General features: G+C 44.0%; 1 protein-coding gene and 1 long non-coding RNA gene across 3 annotated transcripts in view; one reads left to right on the forward strand and one right to left on the reverse strand.

Annotated features, from left to right (window-relative positions):
* The window catches only part of bru3 (bruno 3), a 1,518,741-nt gene that overhangs the window by 1,354,546 nt on the left and 140,277 nt on the right, over positions 1-23,918 (reverse strand). The gene's annotated exons all lie outside the window — the stretch shown is intronic.
* On the forward strand, positions 4,987-14,931 carry LOC139059732 (uncharacterized). Of its 2 annotated transcripts, XR_011514334.1 has the most exons (5): positions 4,987-5,305; positions 6,024-6,114; positions 8,862-9,047; positions 10,895-11,056; positions 14,863-14,931. It is a non-coding gene; the product is annotated as an uncharacterized lncRNA (long non-coding RNA). The 2 variants fall into 2 exon arrangements; XR_011514333.1 differs by lacking the exon at positions 4,987-5,305 and having other exon boundaries at positions 5,944-6,114.

A 23,918-nucleotide genomic window follows, 5' to 3' on the forward strand; every position in this document is an offset into this window, starting at 1 on the left:
GCGGGAGGCGCGGCGGCAGCGGCAGCAGCAGCACACACTCGCACGCACACACTTGGCTCGCAAAACACTAGACGCGGGTCTGCGAGGCGCGCGCGCGTGTGGGGGCCGCACGTCCGCCGGCCGATGAGGGCGCATGCGCGTGGGGAAGCCGCGCGAGCTCCCATTGGCCGGAAACGCATCACGTGGCTGGACCACCTAGTTGTTCTCTTCTTCCCTTCGTACCGCGCGGGCAGCAATACGCGGGACGCAGGACGCGTCGGGTCTCGCGCCGTTTTTCCCCGCATCCCCCGACTCGGCGGATGGAGGAGCCGGCGGTCGCCCTCGATGAGGTGACGCGCCTGACGCACGCATCTCGCTGCTCTTACTGCCCGCGTGGTAATCAGGATCGGTGACGGAGTGAACATCTTCTCCTTCTGGTGTTTTAAAGCATTTCCACAGCCACAATCGCCGTCCCTCACATATTCTCGCAGTCAAGCGTCAATGCAAAATCATAATTGCTTGTTTTAAGCATTATATGGCTTAAGAGGTGGAAAATCCGCTGTCGACATGGCCAAAGTCATCGAACCTACGATATTTAGAGTTAATTAAGGTAGAGTTAAGGCACTCGATCCCACGACCTTTGGTAGGAGTCGGATCCCCGACATTGGTGTTAATTAAAGCGAAGTTAATCAAGACACAGTTATTTATAGCACAGTTGAGGCACTGGATCCCCCGACCTTTGTTGCGAGTTGAACCCTCGACCTTTGGTGGGAGCCAAACCCACAACCTTTGCAGCGGCGTAGCCAGAGGAGCGGCTTATGGGGCTTCAGCCCCCCCCCCCCCCGAAATATTTTCGTGCTGTCCAGGTAACGCCGAGCAATGCAACCCCCGGCGCCGGAAATCATTCTGGATTTTGTCTAGAATGTGTTTTTCACTCACGACAAGACATTTCACCACGAACATTGCGAAGTCGGGCTGGATTTCGCGGCAACGCCCATGTACTGGAAGTCACATAACGCAAGGAGCCCTATCTGAGCACAAAGTTTCAAGGACGTTTTGATGGAGAACGGGCTCGCCGCGGCACCTCGCGGAGGCCGCGAAATCTACTTAGCGCATGCATGATGTCAATTCCGAAACTTTATGTGTATAAATCTCAGAAACTTTTGATGTGAAAGGTGCATTGACATTTCCAAAGTTGATTTAGATTTTCAGTTGCGTAACATTGTGGGTTTAATGCTGTTACACATTTGACGCCAAAGGTGCATTGACTTTTCTAAAGTCTTACATCGGAACATACAAGGAGACAAGCCAAATCAACACACTATCAGACAAGTTTACAAAGCACGCAGTGAGGTCTGATAAGACGAAGCGTTGTGGTGGTTCATTTGTGCCGTCATGTCGCATAAAAAATACCAACATTTTTGTTCACCTACGCCAAAGCATCCATGTCAAGACACTAAAGCCAGCCAAGGTAACTACGTTCTTTATTATTTTTTCTGCTTTCAGTTTTATTCGCGCGTACACATTGAGCTACTTCAATTTTTTTTGTTCCCGTTACCCTACCCGCCGGCTGCCAGACCCAGCCAAGCGCATATGTTTTTCGTGTGTCGCCCGGAGCACCGCGTGGCGCACTTCAGTGTGCCTTCGGTTTGTTCTGGCCGAGTGGATTTTCACCTGGCAGTGTTTTGGATGCTTTCTGACTAGCAGACGAGAAAAGAAACAATGGCCACTCGCCGCCATCACTGTGGGGACTCGACGGATTGCAGCGCGTTCGCTTGAGCGCAACCTCTCCGGAAAGTCTTGCCTGGCCGGTGTAAGATACCGAGCAGTATGCTATTAGATTTGGCAGTCGTAGCTGTAGGAAGGAGCTTGACTCTCCGTCGGGACTTAGGAGAGCAGGATTTATTTGCAGGATTTACATTTAAAACAAGACATACATCGACAGTCTAGCGTGACTCCCATATGGAGCACGCAAGACGACGCATACAGCAAACAGCTTACGAGCACACAGCTCACTAGTACATTTCGAGCATGACAGCGAGCACTCAGCTCACCACGACGAGCACACCCTAGCAGCCGGCAACCGCTGTTTATAAGCACTTGCCCTCCCCTCCCCCCCCCCCCCCCTTGATTCCAAGCGAACGGAAACGTTCGTCCAGTCATCGTTCGACGTCACCTTTCGACGTCACCGAAGATGACCCGCCCTTTTGGAGGAGGTGGGCTCACATACTCGTGTTGCATACACACACAGGTGTAAAGGTCCGGAGCCGACGTCAGAGGGCTTCGTAGAACTCTTCTTTGCCCCGGGTGGCGCGGCCGAGTACCACATTCCTGAGCTGACCCCGCGCCATGCGGCTGCCGGTTTATTCTCAGTTCTCTGAAGTGCGCCCCGTCCGGTTGGATAGGAACACGTGCAAGCGGGCTGAAATAGCTGGCACGTTGTCAATCCGTACGGCCATTCCTAACAACGCGTATGGTTCTCGGTTGACCCAGCGTCTCACGTTTTCTTCAATATTCCTTCGATAGCCACATTAGGTGCCCAAAGTAGGCATTCGATTGGGGCCAACATGCTTTCCTTTCTGAACATTTTTTTTTTCATTTCAGTGCTCCGGCTCCACCAAAAGGAAATACATTGTTGCGGCACAGCGAATTGCCGCATGATCAAAGTTCGATTTCATTACTTCTTTTCCGGAAAGTAAAGGTTCATGGGACGGCTCAGTTGACGAATACTCTTGTCCTATTATGGCGATAGCAGTTAAATGCACCCTCCAGGCGCATTCCTGCCGTCGTCGTCGCCCTCCTGTACCGTATAAAGTCCAAGGGCGATAACATCGTGACCGCACTCCGCATGCTGCATGTGCGAGTGAAAACGTAAGGGCGAGGGGGGGGAGCGGTGGTATGGGTGAGCTGACGATGGGGACTCAGTCTTGTGTGCGCAATGGAGAAAAGCAAAGAGGAAGCGCGCCGCCCCCTGTCGCGCGCGATACATCTGGGGGAGGGGAGGGAGGGGGTGCTAGGATCTGTGAATGTGCGGTTGCATAACATGTGTATTTGCCTTGTTTGATGCATTATATATAGTGACTTTTTCTTAGACACGTATATTTATTGGAGACTTATACGTACACTTAAATATCTTGTTGCGACTTTTGTGTATACTTGCAGTGAAGTGAAGTTTCTTTCCAGTGACACTCTTTATTTTATTTACGTCATACAGCAGGCCGTGTGGCCCAAGCAGGAGGTGCAAGGTAGTACATAAAAAATACGCGTACACTGTAAAAAATTTCCGTAATTTTACGGGGGATTTCTGTCATTATACGGAGAACTGCAGATAAAAATACGGAAAGTATGTCATATTTCAAAAATACGGCAAAATCTGCCGTTAATATACGGAAAGTGCTCTCCGTATTCAGCTTTACGGACATTTTCACTGTAATCATATAACGGCTATACACTGTTTTGGACGAAACAGAGAGAATTCCGTATTTTTGTTATGTGAACATCCGAATATTGTGAGAAAATTTAAGCTGTCTGAATGAGCGCTCGTACTCATAAAGTTTCAGCTAACAACACCTTATTGAACACGCAAACTGTACGCATTATGAAGATGCGTACAAAATGTGAGAGCTAGCCTTCTACCAAAAGCTGCAATAACAGATCGTGTAAATATATATACGCATCTTCTATTCCGGTCGCAGTTTGCCGCGCATATGGGCTTAGTAACGCTGATCATATGCGCAAATATATGCGTGTTCTCGCAATGTTCTCAAATTAAGCGCTTTGTAGTTAATAACGCAGCATATATGTTTAACTGAATGAAGAGCCGGGGACATACGTGCATACGTAAACAAGCTTGCGGCACTCAGGTGCTGGTGCACTGGGAATGACATTGGTGCTCTATACGCCAAAAATTGTGCGCACTCTAAATCAGCACCGAAACGCAGGGAGTGGTATAATGACCGTAACTGCGTTTACATTTGGCAATAAATGGTCTCGAAGGGGAATGGCGGCCTATAGATCCAAGTACAACAGTCGGAGGAAATTTTCGAATGCGGCAAGCAATTAACCCAAGTGTCAAAGGGCACTGCTGAACTGCAATGTAGTTGGCTGAACTCATTCCCATGATATTTACAAAATATCTCGTCTCTGACAATAACTGCCCATTCATTGAGACAAATCGATTACGCATAATCTTCACTGTTCATGTGTTAATTCTTGCGGTAAGATGTAATCGCAAACATTTGGCGCTTCATCTTGAAACAAGACCGGTAAGCGCGCTCGTTCTTGTACGGTAGAATAAAGAACGCTAACATGCACCGACATGTATGTAAACTACTGGAAGGTGACTGAAGATGAAGGACCTATTACCGTGCTAGTACTGTGTATACTGTCAAAAAGAAGAAAAAAATATTTCGGAAAGAAAGAATGCCCAGTGTCGAGATGTAACGATTCAAGCTTTATTTCTTTTTGACCTAGAATGCAACACCATTAGTTCCACGTGCTTTATGCATGGGTAATGTTATGACACAACTCATTATTTACCCGTTCATTACATGCACCAACCCGCCCAAATTATCACTGTACTCGAGCTTATGGACGCATCGCAGTGCACTGCTTTGCACTTCATTGTAGCACAGGGGTTCGCTATCGCCAGTAGCGAATGCTTTGGTTGACCTCCCTGCCTTTCTGCCTTTTGAATTCTCTCTCCCTTTGTATAAAACGCACTAACTTGTGGGAGAGAAAGCGTTCTCCTCTTTTAGAATTCAATTAATTGTCAAGCAATTATATTGCAGTTCCAGTAACTAGAGCACAAATGCGAAAACGAAACTGATTCTGTTCGGTTCTCAGCGCTCAGAGTGCGGCACCAGGGGGCAGCGCGCGCTGCGCGTCCGTTGGAGTGGCAGACGGAGATGCACATGCGTAGTCAGCCGGCATTTTTCGAGTCGTGTTGTAAATGTATTTAATTCGCCGTAAATATCTCTGGATTTGTACTCAAGGATGGAGCAAGACCCCAAGGAAGAGAGATTGACGCATCGGGAGCGAAGAACAGAAACGATGGATGGTTACGCTGCTTGGGTCTCGGCACGTTCGAATTGGCAAAGTTCCGAATTTGTTGCTGTGTTGTGTACGCTTGTGCGCTCGTTATTTGCCGTCATCGCGCGGAGATATTTGCGCTGGATGTCTTTCACTTCGTGTACAAAACTCTGCTCGCTGCGGCATCGAAGAAGTTGTCCTGTGTTTGGGTGCACGTATGCGCTTGGACACGGATAGCCTGCTTGCTCTCAACGGTTGTTCAACAGTCTACGGGCGCTCGTAACTTGCTCATGAGGTAAGCCCATTTTAATCTTATTTGGTTTTCATAACGTAGGTGTTAAAATGATGTGTGGTAAGCCGGTGTCGCGAACAGAAATATTGTTTCAAAAGACCACTATGCAACCTCTTAGGGCAAAAATCACGCACGAATGGGGAAAGGGATCAACCTATCTTTTCAGATCGATTCCAGTCGTAGCGCGATTGGCTCGATCTCAATTTCCGTGAGGTACTTCTAACCTTTTGTTCACTCGCGTTAAAAGCGTAGAATAAAACTGCGTTCAGTTGAGCTCTTGTGTTGACGCTTGTATTGGCTTGAGAGCATACTGTATCCGATACAAGAACTTCTGTTAAAATACGGAAATAAACGTTCGAGGCAATAGCAGTCGCTCACTACCTGTGATCGTTACTTTCTTGCTTGGGTGCACGTTTTAATTGTGACCAGAAAAAAACGTCTTGCTGCACCGTTTGCGGTGCAGCAAGACGTGTTCCTTCGAATGATGTCGGCAGTCAAGGCATTCGTGTCAGTAAGCAAGCAGTAAACGGGGTATCAGTGCGAAAAAATTTGGACATACAAGAGAAGCGAATGGTATCATCATAGACTCTTTTATTTGACGAATAATTCAGTTGTATTACTAAAGCGAAGAGTGGATATGCATGAAAGTCAGATTGTATTGATACTCAGCAAAAACAAGGTAACTTATCATTACTAATCAATCCTTTTCTTTTACTGAAAGGCAAGTTGCTGTTGTGCTGGAGCTGAGAAGAGGTCTGCTGCCTGCAATGGGTCCATCTCTCTCAAGTTATTGCAGTATTATAGCTCTCAAGGTGAGTGGATTTTTTTTTTCTCATAGCTATGTGCCACCTGAATCATGACCGTTCACTTAGCTGTGTAGGTGATCACTGTTAGTGACATTGGAGTGCTGGTGGACCAGCACTCCTTTATGATTGCAACGCATATGACAGAGTGCAGCTGTGGCAGTATGCAAAGGTGTTAATCTATAAGCCAAATTAGGTTCTTTGAGGTAATATGTTAATATATTGATGACATTGGATTGTGGTCTAGCAGGCAAAAATGCTAAACAAAAAGAAATTTTAATTTGCACTTGGTAAGATGTGCAAGCAATTCAGGCTGTTATACATGAAATGGGACATTTTTAGACGTCTTCTACAGTGCTGCAGTCCTGAATTGCTTCAGAGTTGTGATACCACTATAATTTCTCTGTAGAGCATGCAGCACAGTTTAGCATTGGGGGAGGCTGGCATCAACAGGCGTCTCTTACTGTGAAGTTCAAATGAGGTGTTACTGTTAGGGTGACTATATATAATTTATGGTTTAATTCTAGTCTTGTGTCATGCAGACATAGTTTACCCACTTGGTTAAACAATAGAGATGTAATATCTATGTATACAAGTATTACCCATTCATTTATGCCATTTAGACAATGGCAGAAATGCGTGGGTAATACTTGTGTACATAGACAATACATCACTATTGTTTAACCAAGCGGTGCCCCTGCATGCTAAATTTTACAGGGCTATTATTAAGTAATGTCAGCTTTTGTTGTAACATTAAGGCACCTTTTATATTATTACAGATTACCACCATTGTGCACCATCATAGTGTCATATTTACACTAAATGTATTTGACTTTGCTATAAAACCTTGCACAGCGGTGCATCAGGAAATTTTTTTTATAGTTTCTGGCCTCAGAATGCACTTCACGTTATATTCTTGTTTGCAACAAGACTATAATGCAGGTTTCTCTCCTTATGTTTTGTGGCACTTCAAACTGCGGCGAGCTAAACCACTGGGCAGCAATACTGGATACGCTACTGCATGTGGAGCTGTCTTCAAACACACACAAGGAATACATCATTGCTTTTTTAGCACAAAACAACGGACACAAGAAAGACGACAGAACAAGGCGCTACTCTCAACTGACATCACTTTATTGCGTCCCTCCTTTGTAGACAGCAGAATCTAGAAGAACATTTGCTGTGAACACCATGTGCAGGAACCACGAACATCTGATCAAAAAAGCACACTCATGCGACAGAATCCAAAAAAAACCATATTGAGCACTTTACAAGGTTAAAGAAAGCACACTAATGCACTGTGACCCCAATGACTGTATGAAGAAAACTTCCGATAACTCTCTGGCGGTGGCATCACGGCTCTTTTTTCAAAATCGTAGCATCACGAAACATTGCGAACCTAAGTGATCCATACCAACAGGCACAGGTCCCCATTTGGCTCAACATTGTAAAATATGGAAGTTCAAAGCCATGTTTCGTGATACTACGATTTTGAAAAAGTGCTGTGATACCACCGCGTGAGAGTTATCGGAAGCTTTCTTCATACAGTCATTGGGGTCACAGTGCATTAGTGTGCCTTCTTTAACCTTGTGCAGTGCTCAATATGGTTTTTTGGATCCCGTCGCATGAGTACGCTCTTGTGATTGGTTGTTGGTGGTCTCTGCACATGGTGCTCACTGCGGATGTTCTTCTAGATTCTACTATTTATAAAGGAGCGACGCAATAAAGTGATGTCAGTTGAGTGTAGCGTCTTGTGCTGGTCGTCTTTCTTGTGTCCATTGTTTTGCGCTTAACAAAGTATTTATGGATTCACACCAACTAGCCCGCCAACACATTGTGTTGCGGGCACTTCTGAAGTACTGTCTGTCCAATAACCTTGGTGGCATGGAAGCACCGTCCACTTATATGCGTTGCTTTCTGTTTCATTGTGGCATCACATCACATTATAATCATAATGTGTATGTACTTTTTCCAAGAGACCCATATTCCTATCCTTGTGTTATATTTACTGTCGCATTATTTATGTGCAAATGACCAGTGCTCCAAGCTCCATTTTATCGCAAAGTAAACTACTGGTACCTAAACAGTTCTGTATATCAGAAAACCAAAGCTGAACTGCCGAACAGTACCAAGCGGCAGCCTTAGTGCAGTGTCAAGTAGTCAGATTTTATTGGTCATGCAGAGGTACACAGGATAGCTCTTTATTACTTGCTAAAAAATTAAGCTGTGTGAAAACTGAGTATTTATGTAGCTTCAACCACATGCTATTGGTCATTGCTCCTGCCCTCATCAAATGTAGAAGATTATCACGGCATTTCCTATTCTCTTTTTCCTTAATACAGTGGGATTACTGCATGCGTGAGTAGGAAACGGATCACATAGGCAATCAAAAGCCAACATTGTGTAAACTTGGAACATTGATTGTACAGTTTGATGACCCAGAATAAGTAGAAATACGCCATAAATGATTGACAATTAACTTTTACTTGACACAGGGCTAAAGCATACAGTAAGCATACTGTATGCTCATGCGGTGTCACATCAATTTAAATTTTAGTGTAGCTTTACAGTGTACGCTTCTATTGTTGCATTCTGTCAGAGGAATGCTAATGTTTCGCGTGTATAGCAACTAGACTGTCTATATACAGAAGTAAAAATGTGTGAACTGTATTTCTTAATGATTTGATAGAATGTGTAGCACAATAAAGCCATACAATCAACGCACAGTGATGTGACTTTCTCTGCACATGTTGCAGGTTCAAAAAAAGTATGGTGGAAGCTGTTGCCAAGGTTCCGACCAGAAAAGACAGCCAGTATAAAAGGGTCCACGCCACTGATCTCTACTACAGGGGATGAACAGCACATCGGGCGCCCTCGACTGAAGCCGGCCTTGTCCCAGAAGTTGGTGCTTGACAACTTTGCGGCAGCACTTTGTTGCACGGGTGTGTAGCATTTCTTCCCCTAACATGCCTGCCTGATGTGCCATAAACTACCCAAGCAGTGTTTCGAGGTGTCCAGAATTTTTCCATTGTAGTGTCCACAGTGTCGCTAACATAAGTGGCGTGCAATGGAAACACTGGTAAATCAGAAAAAACTTGATGTAAGAGAACACTATCGTATACGGGTTCAGATTGTCATAAAAGTGCTTACCAGACATGTAGAGACCTCCTAAAATGTGAAAAACCACAAAGAAAAGTTTTTCGGCAGCAATATTATCTGATCGCACGCACTAGTTAGTCCACCATATGCCCTGCTTCCAGGACAAGCGACTGCATGACATCGCATTTCCACTGGCTTCACCTGCATCTGGTGCGGTGTGCTGCATCCAGCGAAACATGTTAGAAATCAGTGGTGCGCAGTGTTTTCTGTCCCCTTTCTCGACGCCTACTGAACACATGTTAAACTGTTTCCAAAGCAGACAAACAGAGGGAAAGGGCTCTGAACACATTGCGTTTTAAAGTGGCTGGTACTGGGTAACGCAAGTACTGTGGCATAGTAGATTTGCACCAGGCAACCTGGGTGCCCAAAAAGGCTGCTGTTTACTTGCAAATGGCCAACATATTGTGAGCATGTTTAAGTTCTTTTTTTATTCTCATCGCTTATTTAGCTAACGGAGACAGCTTTCACAACTGAAGAAGCCTTGGAAGCATGAAACACTTCACAAAACCAGCTTCAATATATCGTGTCTGCATCACAATTTCATGGCTGCATGAGTGAACCCTTTGGTTAACATGTAAGAGAGTTCATGATGTTTGCCATGCATTATCCACTTTATTTACAGGTCAACCCTATCTTGAGATTTAAGCTGATGTTGCATTTAGAGAAATTATGGCCGAGAGCCAGCTTTTGAGAATACAGATTGAGCTTGACAGATTAAACGCCAGAAGAAGTCGTTGAGGATTTCAGATCAAGAATCTTCAAAGGCCAGTTCATTTAGTGGTGTTAATATTCTGCTCGAAGTTGTTGATTGTTACGTTCATATGGTGCCCAAGCATTGCGGTAACAACTTCACTTGGAGTACATAGCAAGGGTGTATTCGATGTAAGCTGCTGGCTTTTTTTCTGTGTTTTCAAAAACTGGTTTCTTGTTCAGTTTAAATTTTCAAATTTTGCATTGTTTATTAGGTATTGTGTCTTGTTTCCTTTTCCTGCAGCTTCTTAGTTAAACATCTGAATAGTGAACACAACTTGACCTTTTGCTTGATTGCCTAGATTACATGCCCTCGATGCAAAACAATTTCACTTCAAAACTGCTTGTACCATACTGAAAGAATAACTTGAAGCAGCCATAGCCACCAATAACACGCAAGAGATGATTATGAAAATTTTAATATTGTTTTTTGATCTACAGGGTGTCTTAACTATCATGCACCAAGATTTAGAAATATGTAAATGCGATGTAACTAGACAAAATGAAGGTAATGTTTGCCATCGCCTGGAGATACTCTGATTATATTGTGCATTCTGCCTAATTACATAATTCTTAATTAGTTATTAAATATCTCAAATAATTAAATGAAATGTGTCAATGAAAAGTTGTAGAGCAATATGAAAGCCTCCTGATACACTTTTTTGTTACTGTTACTCATTGTGTGCTACATAAAAGTGTTTTTCCAAGGAATAAGCCTGCGGATACACATAAACTGTCTTGAGTGGCCAGTCATGTGTCAGTTTTGTGGTGCAAAGCCACAAATACAACTTAAATGGGTTCTTTTAAGAAAAAGAATACAACTTAAATGGGTTCTTTTAAGAAAAAGACTTAGCTCAGCAAATTATCTTTCTTTGTGCAGCCTGTGGAGACAAGGTTTCTTAGACATGGCCGTGGCCCTCAAGGAAGATGCCGAGGCCACAGGCAGTTCCTCCAGTGACCGTGAAAAGGTCCCCTGGGGCACAAGTCTGGTTTGGCACCCCCACCTTTCTCCTGCAGCTTTTCTGTCTACTTAGCTAACCAGGTGGGTCAATGATGGCAAAGGGAAAAAAGAATCAACAGCATCAAACGCAGAACTTGCTCAAGCTCAATGCATTTTTGGTGTGAAGTTTTTCCCTTATCATTTATCAAAAAACGGGTAATAAGTATATGATATGGTCTTCATACGGACACCTCTTTCCCACAGAGAATTAGCAGTAAAAAAAGCAGCTTATGAAGGCTTGAATATTAGCTAGGATGATGTGGCATAGATAGGATAATGATTATGAATGTTTCTAATGAAGGCAGTGGTAGTAGAGTGAATAATCAGAGTTTATATATCGATTGAAAGACATTTCGTTCCAATGCCAGAATTTTAAATCATCCCAAATAATTCTTGCATTTTATAGTCTTCATTTTATAGTTCTTGATGCTTGCTTCTTGCTGACATCATTCTTATGCTGCATAATTCACCTGTTATAAATTCCCTATTTCCCCCATTCAAGCAACTTTACATTCATCATAAGAAACCTCGTAGATGAGTTCCAGAAACTTGCTGATGAGATTAGGGGGCGGCGTGTACCCCAGGCTGAGATATGCATTCAAGAGCCTCATATCTTGCAAATGTTAGAAATACTCCTGCTAAGCAAGTTCTTGGTGTCATACAAGGTTATTTGCGAATACGAATTTGCCTAAATTTAGAAAACAGTCAATATAAAACATGTCAAGCGATATCGCTGACGATACACGCACATTCCAACTGAACTAAATACAAATAAATATAGCACCAAATGCAGAATCATTGGCATGATGCCATTCTTTCAGTGGAATAAAATCTGTCCTGCATTGTAAATCTGGAATCCTTTATAATCCAGACTACTAAATACTTATGAGGGTTGTAGCGTAAAATATGCATGTATTTATTCCTCGTTTCTTTACTTTAGGACCCGATAATGCTTAAACAGCAGTGAAAGAACTGAGATCACAGTACCTAATACTTTATATTGCTCCAGAAATCCGTTTCTCTGCCGATCGCAGCATTCGACACTAACAAGAAGGCACATAACACTTAGGGTGGTGCTATTCACTTTGATTGTTTGGGAACGAAACCCATAATGTACATGTTATGGCCCTACGTGTCATTACGCTTGAACAACAAAAAGGTAGGGGGTTTGCATTTTGCAAAACTGCATGGAGGTTTTCACTGTGTGCAATTAAAATTAGGAACCTTCCCAGCTCATACTAAATGCATTCTCCAAAGCTTTAGGTTATACAGGTGCACTACTTTACACAGAACACACTCTTTTCCCTCGTCACGGCTCACACTCTTAGGCAGAGTTACACCCTTTGAAGTGCCCCTTCTTCCACACAACGATAATTGTCATCTGCCTTTATGCATTTTCTTTGTTTAACGCTGCGAGCCCTGTGCTTTCCAGTAACGAACGGCATGCGCGTTATCAGCATGATAGCATTCCCGACAACAAAGTAGCGGGCGTGGCGTCTTCAAGAAAGGAAACGCATCAAGGCAAATAACGATTATTGTTGTGTGGCAGAAGGGGCACTCCAAAGGGTGTAACTTTGCCTAAGAGTGCAGGTGGTGATTCAGATTTTTCAAAGGTGTTTCATTGTATGGGATGGCACATCGCGCTTCACTTATTTGCAGAATATTGCATTCCAATTGTGTCATATGAGATAAATCCATTAGAGAGCTTTAGCTTGCCCTAAATTTATTACAGCTGTGTACTGGTAAACTGGCCGCAGCTTGCAGTGCTTGCGGAAAAACAATTGTAACTGCCATATTATATGTAACTGCTAGTGCACAGGCATCGGCAGCAGCAATGGTTAGGGTACACTTGTTTCTTCTATTCTGGGGTATGCATCCTCCACCAGAAAGTAGTTTTTTTCGTCTTCCTCTTCTACCATATTGGAATGTGAAATGGGGTGTAATTTGTAGGATATACTCTTGCATAAACTTCATGAGCATTTATTCTTGTCTGTGCCACAGATCATTGTTGCTACCACTGTAAAAGCAGGGTGCCTGTTTACAGCACCCATAGGGAACAATCCGTGAATCTTTAACGAACAGTAAGGATAATGAATAATCGAATAATTTTTAGTAATTTTCAACAAATTTAGCACTCCTTGCTTTCCACTACGGTGTTTTTCAAACTCTAATATTGGCACAAGGTTTGAGTGCAGGATGTCATTTTGTGTGAAAGAGTACACTTGTGCGCATAACACCTCATCGTCAACATTCTGCTGCACAGAATGTCATTAGCTTTCGTATGCATTGGTCACTATCTCACAAACCGGTTGCTCCTTTGTTAGTTGGAATGTAGCATTTATGTAAAGCACATTTGATGTTCTAACAAAAAGCATTGTGCCCTCTTATCCCCTAATTCTCCTCACTTGATGCCTAGTGTTGTAATAGCATGGTTGACACCATGAGAGTCAGTGTGGTGAATAATTGTGTCTGGTGGAGTAGGGGGTGTATGTTAACTTAAGCAACTTTTCCAGACGACTTGAATCAGTATTGTGGAATGCTGGTTTTTTTTTTCAATCACTGTTACGAAGTTTCACTTTGGTTGTGGCAACAAGTATAATGTAGTTCGCTAGCACTCCTGCCAACACATATAATGTGCAGGCATCTGTGTTGAAAGAAAGACCAGCTAATGGTTTGCCAGGAGCTAAGGTCCATTTAGACCATTAAATTTTGAACTTACACCGGTGGAAATAACTGGTGAATGAAAGCACACCCAGGAGAACTGAAGCAAGACTGCGAGTCGGCCTAGTTGGAACAAATTCATCTTGAAATTTATTGTGCGCAACAAACAGGGACGAAGAATAGAAGAAACACAAGGACGAGCGCTTAACATTGTGTTTCTTCTATTCTTCGTCCCTGTTTGTTGCGCACAATAAGTTTCAAGATGAGCAGGAGAACTGACCAAAATATTTTCTTTCATTATAACACCGCTGAAGCTTTGAACTGCATTTGAACTGGCTTGTTTAAAAAATGACCCATTTCCTTGTTCAAGTAAGACAAAGGTTCCACAGGAAGACAGAAACTTGAAGCCGTCAACAGCAGCATGAATATAAACAGCACTCGACGTTTTGCAATCTTGCACCTGGTTATATTATCCATCCCATTTTTTTCCACAGGCTGTTCTTTACTGTTTTATGGTCATATCCAGTTTAATTTTAATGTCCCTATTTTTTAATATTTGGTTAATATATATTTTCTTCATCGGCTTTCAACAAAATATATATTCATAATGTGCCTTCATTTACCATTTGCAGTGATCTTAACCAGATGCATCTTGATACAAAATTTATTTTCCTTAATTCTTCGTTTACCTTTTCCAAAAGTGCAAACTGTTTATCTTGATACCTATTTTGTCTTCTGGGAAGATTGGTTCTACTGGATTAATGACTGCATACATGTGTACATCGTTTTCTGTTTTGGTCACCCCTACTCTTGGCAAGTACTGACAGCATTGCTCATACCCGCTCCATCACAATCACCACTGCTAAGCACACCCTTCCTTCCTTTATTTTAACACTTTGGCTTCTCTTGACCTATTATATGCACCAGTTACTTCTCCCCCAATGAGGCTAGGGGCCAGTGAGATATGCACAATCCCACAACACAGCCAAGGAAAACATTTGCTACCCTAATGACAAGCACCTATGTCGAAATGTTGGCTACAGCAACATCCCTTGTGCCAACAATGTTGATCTACTTACATGTTTTTCTAACACAGAAGTTACTGCTTTGTCGTGTTCTGTGATTAAACTTTTTTGCCGCTTTCTTTAGGATGGATATTCACGAATACTATTTGTTTCTCCTAACAGCAGCAAGTTTATCCTTGCAAGTGTTTGGAGTCAAGAACAACTTTCACCAGGAAGAAGTGCAAGACGAGTGATTGAAGCAAATAAAGTTGCTTCTGTGATCTAAGAACTTGAGGACTGAAATGTTGCACCTTTTTGTATATATGCTGTGCAGTGCATTCATATCACAAAGTGCAAAGTGTTTTATCTCTGCAGCCATGTCAGTGTGTTGGCAAGACAATTTTCTCAATGGTGACCTGCTGCTTTGACTATGAGCTGCCTTCATTACATTTGCATTAAAGGAGATGTACTATCGTGGACAAAAGTACCCTGGAAGTGCGAGCGTTGACCAAATTGCATTTCTGCTCAAGACCGCTGAAAACAGTGGGTCACGTATGCACATTCCGAACGCAGATGGTGGCACGGCTGATCCCAGCAAATAGCACACCAATGAAATTCGGTCGACTCTCGCACGTCCTGGGCAATTTTGTGCCCGATGGCACATTCTTCGAATGGATATGCTCTGCAAGATGAAATACGGGAAGCACCTGTACTTTAACGGATATAGTACAGATTTAGTATACGGAGTCTTTCGTTTTCTGAATACGGCAAGCACCTGTTTTTTAACGGTTATAGCACAGATTCAGCATACGGTGTGTTCCGTTTTCTGAATACGAGAAGCACCGTACTTTAACGGTTATAGTACAGATTCAGAATACAGAGTCTTCCGTTTTCTAGATACAGAAACACTCGTATCTTGTATTACGGTCTCTTTTTTTACAGTTGTCCGTTCTACGGAAATGACCGTTCTTAATTTACGGAAGAGTGTTCGGTCACAAATTACCAGCAAATTTTCTGTAAAGTAAGGCAAATTTTTTTTACAGTGTACAAAAGGCAGAATTGCAAGGTATAAAACTTAGGAAATGAAACAATATAGCAAAAACAGCAATGTTGCTTAGGAAACACTAATGAGTCTGAATTGATTCAGGAGAGTTCAGATGATCGAAAGGGATGAGGTTCCATTCTTCTATAGTTCGAGGAAAGAATAAAATTTCAAGCGGTTTCTCCTGGCAACGTCCCCTTTATCACTTTGTCAAGCTGTATCTTCGCGTTTGTATATTCCATTGTATCTTCGCATTTATAATGTCCGAGGGCGACTCAAATGAAAGTGAGCCTACCCACCCCACGCAATAATGGTTCGGTTCATTATGTGCGAGGCACGCGCGTAGCACACGGGCATCTCTCATTCACAAAAATGACATGCATGTTTGAGGATAAATGTTCGTGAATGCTTTCATACACTGTGTTGAACATGGTTGCGTGACATAATGGACACTCCAATAGTTAAACAGCGTGGTGTCGTGAGGTTTTTGACAGCTGATGGTGTTTCCCAAAAAGAAATTAGTTGCCGTATTGCTGCCATGTACTTTGAACATTGCATATTATTAGAGCAAACGGTTCGAAGAAGGACGTGAAAGTTGCAAAGACGATCCAAGACCGGGCCAAAGCAATCGGGCAATCACCCCCAACAAAATTGCGAAGGTTGATGAGCTGATGAGACAAAAACGGAGGATAAGCATCGATGAACTTGCAAAGCATGTGAACATCAGCCATGGTTCGGTTCATGTCATCATTCATGAACATCTCGGTAATCGGCTTTTGTGTGCCCAATGCATGCCCAAGATTTTAAACCACCGCCAGAAGATGGAGAAGTTCGGCGCTGCCTTGACTAATCTGATCCGGTATCACAATGAAGGTGACGACTTCTTGTCTGCAATTGGGATTGAGGTGGAACCATGGTGCCACTACTACGAGCCTGACACACGACGGCAAAGTTTACAGTGGAAACATTCGAATTCACCACGCCCAAAGAAAGCAAAGGCCGTCATTTCCGCCGGAAAGCTGTTGACGTTTTTTCGTTCATCAGGGGCCATTACTGATAGAATTTGCTAAATCTTCAGAGACTATCAATTGTTTACGATATGGTGAAACGCCAAAACGGGTGCGTGTCGCAATCAAGAACAAACTACGTGGAAAATTGTTTAATGGAGCTGTCTTGCTCCACAACAATGTCCGTGCCCACGTCGCTGATCTGGTTAATACACGGCTGGTAAAGTTCAAGTGGGAAACGCTGCAACATCCGCCATGCAGCTCAGATCTATTGCCTTTCGACTTCCACATTTTGTGGCAACCGAAAATACAGCTCAAGGGAACCAGATTCGTGTGGGACGATCACGTGAAAGAGTCAGTTGGAGACTTTTTGAAGAAGCAACCCAAGGAGTTTTATGAGACAGGAATCACGCGACTGGTTAGTCAATGGGACAAACGTATAAATGCTCATGGAGACTACTTTTAAATAAAGTACCCCATTTCTCATATATTCGCATTTGCTCACTTTCATTTGACTCGCCCTCGTATATTTTGCAGAACTCCTTCTTTTTATACGTGCTCTCTGTTGCGACTATAATTTCGGTACAATTACTCACGATACACGACCGGTGACAGCTGCTCCTGCCTAATACATTGGAACAAATGACAGCGTCATTGAGATTTTTCATTGGCCGTTGCATATGTAAAAGAATGTTGTGGGGATGCGCGACTCTCGCGCGTCCCCTGATAAGTTTTTCCCGCATGGCGCGTCTCCTGTAATCCGGCTTCGCGGCGTGGCCTGGCGCCCGCGGTGGTCGGAGTGGTTGACGCGCAGTGCGAGAGAAGGCGCGAGTGTTGCGCTTCTAACGCCGCCGACAGGGCGCCGAGCGACAAGGCACTTTCTCTGGGCGGCGGACCGGCGAACGCCGCGGACGTCCCGCGCGCGCGCCGATCCATGCTTCTGCGAGACAGCCTCGCGTGGCCTGCCTTCGAACGCGCCACCGTTCGCGTGACCGTATGCGCGAACGACCAGGCGTTGGGAAACAGCATGGGGCGAACATATTCGCTCGCTATCCGGTCGCGGTGAGTCGGACTTCTAGACTTGTTGCGCGCCCATCGGCATGTTTTGTGGATAGCAACTCGGCTAGCAGGCATTGATCTATGAAAGGTGCAATATATGCCCTCGTGATTGTTTGCACTACTGCACTGTCGTTCCTTTGTCCCAAGAGTACGGGAGGAGAACCTCACAATGTAAACTCGGTTCTTCAATGACAAAGTGTCATTAACATATTTGTCCTCAACTTGTTCATTTTAGGGCCTTTACATTTTTCATATCAACGGCATGCACTGCTCTGCTGGCTTCTAACTGACAGAGAAAGCGAAATTCTAGTATCAGTCGGCAGCGGAATTTCGATTTAGGGCCTGAATTTTGTTTTAAATATTTCGAAAAATTCCAAAGCTCGAAAAAAATAGAAGCACGACATTTACAACAATCTAATAGCTCTGCATCCAGAACAGATATCGCGGTTCTGGAAACGGCAGCTATTATAACAGTCAAAGCGGACAAATTTGCTATGTCAATTTGTATCTTACGTGAATTGGTTACGTTGTGTACAAGGGTTCAGCAAAAACCGTATTTCCATAATACTAAATTTTTCGAGATTCATGTGCAACATATAAATTTTGTACGCTATATATGTACTATTAGGTGCAACTCACAGAATTATGATATCATTTTTTATTGTTGAGTTAGAGATTTTTAAATTTGATACTTTCGTTTTCTAAAAATTTGCGATACTGGCCAATTTTTAATAAAAAATTGACAGCTTAAATGAAAAATTCGAAGCCAGCAGTCATGACAATGTAAGTTTTTTTTTTTAATGCAACAAATATCATCAAATTTGGTGCAGCGGTAGCCGAGAAAAACGAATTCTCGTTCTACATGTATTTAGATGTGAGCCCCCCATGAACTAAATTTCTGGTTACGCCACTGCAACTTTGGTGGTAATTAAGGCGTAGGTAATTAAGGTACAGTTTGTTAAGATAGAGTTAAGGCGCTCTAACCTACGACCGTGGTTGGAAGTCGAATCCTCGGCCTTTGGTGGGAGTCGAAACCACGACCCTGCGTTGTGCGCACCATGTGACGAGCACTATTGGTCCCGTGACGTCGCCGCTCTTCTACTAACGTGGCCACTCGAGTCGCGTCGTCGCAATGCTTGGTTTTGCATTCCTCCACGTAGGAATAATTTAAACCTAAGCGCCCCTTGAATATCTTGTTTAGATGAAAACTAAAAAAGAAAGAATCAGTAACTTATCATGGGACTGTTACTCTTTCTCGGGCCATATATTATTAAGGAATTATTGTAAAATTAGGAGCATCATTACAAGTCCAGAAAATCTAGAGCGGATTTTCAGCACTCTCGCAGCTGTATCTCCCTGCCACTTTTGAGAATAAAAGCTGCTTTTCCAACTATTAGATTACAAACGAACGTCACGAGGTGACAAAGTTTATTCTCGCCGCCCTTGGTTTTGCCGGCTTGTACTCGAGCTGTACGACGCAGCCAAGCCGCTGAGACGTACATGTGACGGGTCAGCGCACGGCGTAGCCGCGCTGACCGCTACGCTTCTCCAACAAAAAGTGCAGCAAAACGAAACTATGCGTACATTAGCGCTTGCAATCGTGTTTGGCATTCAGAAATTTCATAAAGTGACTCTGTGATAAACACTTGCGTGTGTAACAGTGCAAACTGAACTTATTTCTTGCTCCTCTTTCAACCCCCTTTCCCCCGTCCACAGTGCAGGGTAGCCTACTGGGCTCAGCCTGGATAACCTTCCTGCTTTGCTTTATGACTTCTCTCTCTCTCTCTTATAAATATCTGTTTGGCGGGCAGTTTACTATCTTGAGGGACCATCAACCACTCGCCTACATTTTTGACCCAATGAAACATGCAGGTACCATTGCAGCAGCAAGAATGCACCGCTAGTAAATTTACTTGCCAGCTATCAGTATGTGATTAAGTACCAGAAGAGTAGCTTGATTATAAATTCAGACGGGTTGTCAAGGTTACCTTGGGCGCCTACTGAGGAAGCGGCGAAGTATTTTTCACCCATTCCATATAAGCCGCTGACAGCTAAGGAAGTAGTCAAAGCAACTGGCAAAGACGAGGAACTCAGTATGGTTCACGATAGGATGAGGCATGGTTGGCCGAAAGCAGTCGACAAAGCTCTAGAGTCATATTTTATCAGAAGGTAGGAGTTTTCCTTAGAAGTGAACTTTCTTTGAAACAATCGCGTAGTAATTCGCAGTTCATTGCGAAAGAGCGTTATAGTCCTACCGCTATTACCCTGCTATTAAGAAAATGAAGACGCCGGATCGCGGAATTATTGTGCGGCGGCCTAACATTGACAAAGACCTTGAGGAGTGTTAAAGGAAATGTGAATTTTGTGACATCGTCCAGGCTTCACTCGCGGCCGCATCATTGCAGCAAGGGATGTGGTGGTCCAGCAGCTAGGAGCGAGTACACATGAACTGCTTGAAAAAATATCGCAAAGCCCTTCTGGTCATAGTTGACACGCACTCAAAGTGGGTAGAAGTTAAACTCATGTCTAGCACAACAACGAAGAAAACAGTTGACGTTGTCCGCCCTGTGTTCGCGTCCTATGGTCTGCCAGCTGTAGTGGTGACTAACAATGGTCGCCAGCTTGTTTGTGCCAAATTTCAAAAAATCCTTCACAACACTGGAGTAAAGAACTCTCGAACTCCACCCTCAGTCAAACAGCGTAGCAGAACGTGCAGTTCAGACAGTTAAAAAGGCTCTTTTGAAATCCCTACTTGCTGATCAAAAGACCGACTGCAGCACAAGCATGCGGCACAAAGTAGATAATTTTCTTTTTTCGAACATAATGACATCGGTAAGTTACCGAGTGAATTGTTTATTGGTAGGAAATTGCGTGTGCGCGTACCTTTCTTGAAACCAGATATGAGGCAAGAAATGAAAGCTAAAATGAAGAAGACTGAAAGCAGTGCTGCTAGGCGTCGCGGTGCCGCTAGAATTTTGTACTGTAGGCGAGGCAGTCATGGAAATCGGTCAGGAAGGGAACCACTAAATGGTATGGGGCAAAGTGATCAAACTTGTGTCTGATGTCGCATTTTTGGTCTGTGTGCTACAGCGCATAAGGTTTATGCATGTAGATCATTTGAGGGCAGCAAACGCCGTGCCTGAGTGTACCACCGAACAAGAAGTGCAACTTGATGGGCAGCTTTCCATGAAAGCAATAACACCAGTGATACACGTGCAGATACTGCCAGTAGCCACTATGCCTCCCAAGTCTAGCCTAAACGCAGCACCTGTGTCCGACGGCCGCCGGACCAGCTGATGTACGAGTGATGTAAAGGCATCGTGTAATCGCATATTTTTATCTTGTGCGTCCTCGTTCCTCGTGTGCTTCGGTAGCCCAGTGATCATAGGGAGGGTGGTCCTGTGTAACTTTTCGATGTCGCCGAGGTCTCGTTCAGAGACAATCCCGTAAACAATCCTTCCAATCGCGACCACTTTTGCAAGCGTTTGGCACGCTTTCTGACGCGCTCCGCCATACTTGCTCGATATTCGGCTAACAATGTGCAACAGCGGTCTGTCCATAGACAGACTCCATAGACAGAATCCATAGCTGGGGACTGTTGCAGCTAGCAATCTGTGCTACAAAATTCCTAATTTGTCCATTGGCCGACGTAATATCGCTTTGGCCGATGTGTATCGATGGCCGAAGGCTCTCCTAGCAGAGCACTGATGCATTGCATTCGTACTAACATAAAAGCTGACAGTAAACGGAGATTATTAGAAGCTACACCAGCACATGTGTTTGACGACAAGGGCGGGCTTACTCGCACGGAAGAGGTTTTTTTGAATAAGGTTATGGGCAACGCTGCATACACACCACACATACTTGAGAAATGGCACCAACCCCAAACAAGCTACGATTGCGAACGCTTAAACCCGATGCACACATTGCCAGGAGTCATGCAGAGCAAACTTGCAACACCTCATTTGTAGCTGTGCAGCTTTTTCACAAGGGAGATCCAACATTCAGCATTTACTACACGGAAAGATTAGAACACTAGGAATTGCAATACTAACTAACCCTGAAACACAGAAAGCCATTGCGACATATGGCGGACAAAGTGGCCTGTTTCGAGTATTGTAGAAGGGGTCGATCAGCCCATGCGAGAGCGGCGGAACTGAACATGCACCTGAGCCTGTATAAAGCGGAAGATCCAAGACTGAGATGAAGAAGAGCTTCAGCCAACAGTCTGGGAACCCACATTCCCTTCCCTCCTAATCCCCATCAGCGGCCTAGAGCCGTCCCCTTCCTTAAAATAAAGGCTTTACTCATTCATTCATCTTGTGCGTAGGCTATACTAGTACTGTGGAAAAAAAATTGTGTTTGTGTTACGTGACTTTTGGCTTAAGAAGCGAGGGATGCCACATACGAATGCTCCTGTCTAAGGCAGGTGCTCGGCATAGCGCGGGCGCGATGGTTTGTGTTGATAATACGAGCGCGTGCAGCCGCCATATCGCCTGTCTGCGCGCCTATCGGCGTGTCGGTGATGTCGTGCCCGTGCGCTGGCTATAAAAATCCGGAAGCCCGTGTCTGTGCTTCTTCTTCCTTACTTGTGCCTTGTACTGAGACGCCCAGTCGATGCGTCCAATAAGGCAATAAGCCCCTGCTGCCAAGGTTGTGTAGCTTCCGCCTCTTCAACTCGTTCCACACGAAATACTATCCTTTAACACGTAGCTTATCTTTATTAATAGAGACACCTTTTTCCCGATCAGCTTATCATGCAGCCTTCGCGGTTTTTCATAGTTCTTGCCGTCGCCGTAAAGCATCGGCCGAATGATGATTGTATACGAAAATGCGCGTACTTTAAATTTGCCACAGTTAAGGCTAAACCCCGTGAGTGCGATTTTGTGCGCGACAGCGACGATCAACGGCTTCGAGCGACGGATCGGGCCGTCGCTAGAACAGATCGCTCGGTCTTGTCGCATGATAGCTCGATTCTGCAAATCTAGAATTCGTCGCTCGTCGCCCTGAAGTGCTATGAGCGACTAGCCAATAGCGTGAAGCCGGAACGGGATGTACATCACTCAAATACTACTGATTGTCGCATGGAAGGAGCAAACGATTGAATTTTTATACGTACAAGGGTAAGAACCTCCTGCAAGACCTTCAGAAACATTTTACGCTGCCTTTTTACAGTAAAACACACCAACTTAAGGTAATAAAGCACGCGCCACGCTAGTTTCGGCGCCTATATTGCTGCCTTCATACCGGCAACACCGGGGAGACGTCGCTCGAAGTCATCGCCCGCATTGGGTATGACTTGTAAGCGACGAGCGAACGCGACAGCCATCTCCAACGCGTCGATTGTCGCTGTTGCGTGCAAGATCGCTTGCATGGGGATTATACTTTACACAACAATGCTTCTTTTTCAAAGTTATCATTAGTATCACTGGCCATTCTGCTGATGGCTTGCTTAGGTGGTAGACCCTGACCTCTGAACAAGTACTGTAAGAATATTCCTTAAAATATCATTCGGGACCTTATGGCGCCGCTCAGCTTCTGTTTCACAAGATATTTCCTCGATGCCAAAGTCAACAACATTAGCACTTCAACTATGGTCTTCCTGTTCCAGCATTGCCATTTGGGCGTGTTCGTAAACTGACTTGGAAAGCATATTTGGCGCCAGCGAACAAGGAACAAGGATGATATTAAGCAGTTTGCAGGGATAACATGGCCACAATTAGCACATGACTGGCGTAGTTGGAGAAGCATGGGAGAGGCCTTTGCCCTGCAGTGGGTGTAGCCAGGGTGCTGATTATTATTATTATTATTATTATTATTATTATTATTATTATTATTATTATTATTATTATTATTATTATTATTATTATTATGGACAGAAGGGAGACGACATCACAATGCGCTAACTTCACCAACTTGAATTTCAGGATACACCTACCTATTTAACCCATGCACAGTGGCGCCACATCGTCCAAATTTTAACCATCCAAAAAAATATGTCTCCTTATTTAACAAGTCGACCGAAGGGGTACTAACACACATGTCACTATTCCGACAGATAGCTTGAGGTGGCGCCACTGTGCATGGGTAAGTAGGTAGGTATTTCCTGAAAATCAAGTTGTTGAAGTTAG

The sequence above is a fragment of the Dermacentor albipictus genome, chromosome 4 (assembly GCF_038994185.2).
Source record: "Dermacentor albipictus isolate Rhodes 1998 colony chromosome 4, USDA_Dalb.pri_finalv2, whole genome shotgun sequence".
Lineage (NCBI taxonomy): Eukaryota > Metazoa > Arthropoda > Arachnida > Ixodida > Ixodidae > Dermacentor > Dermacentor albipictus.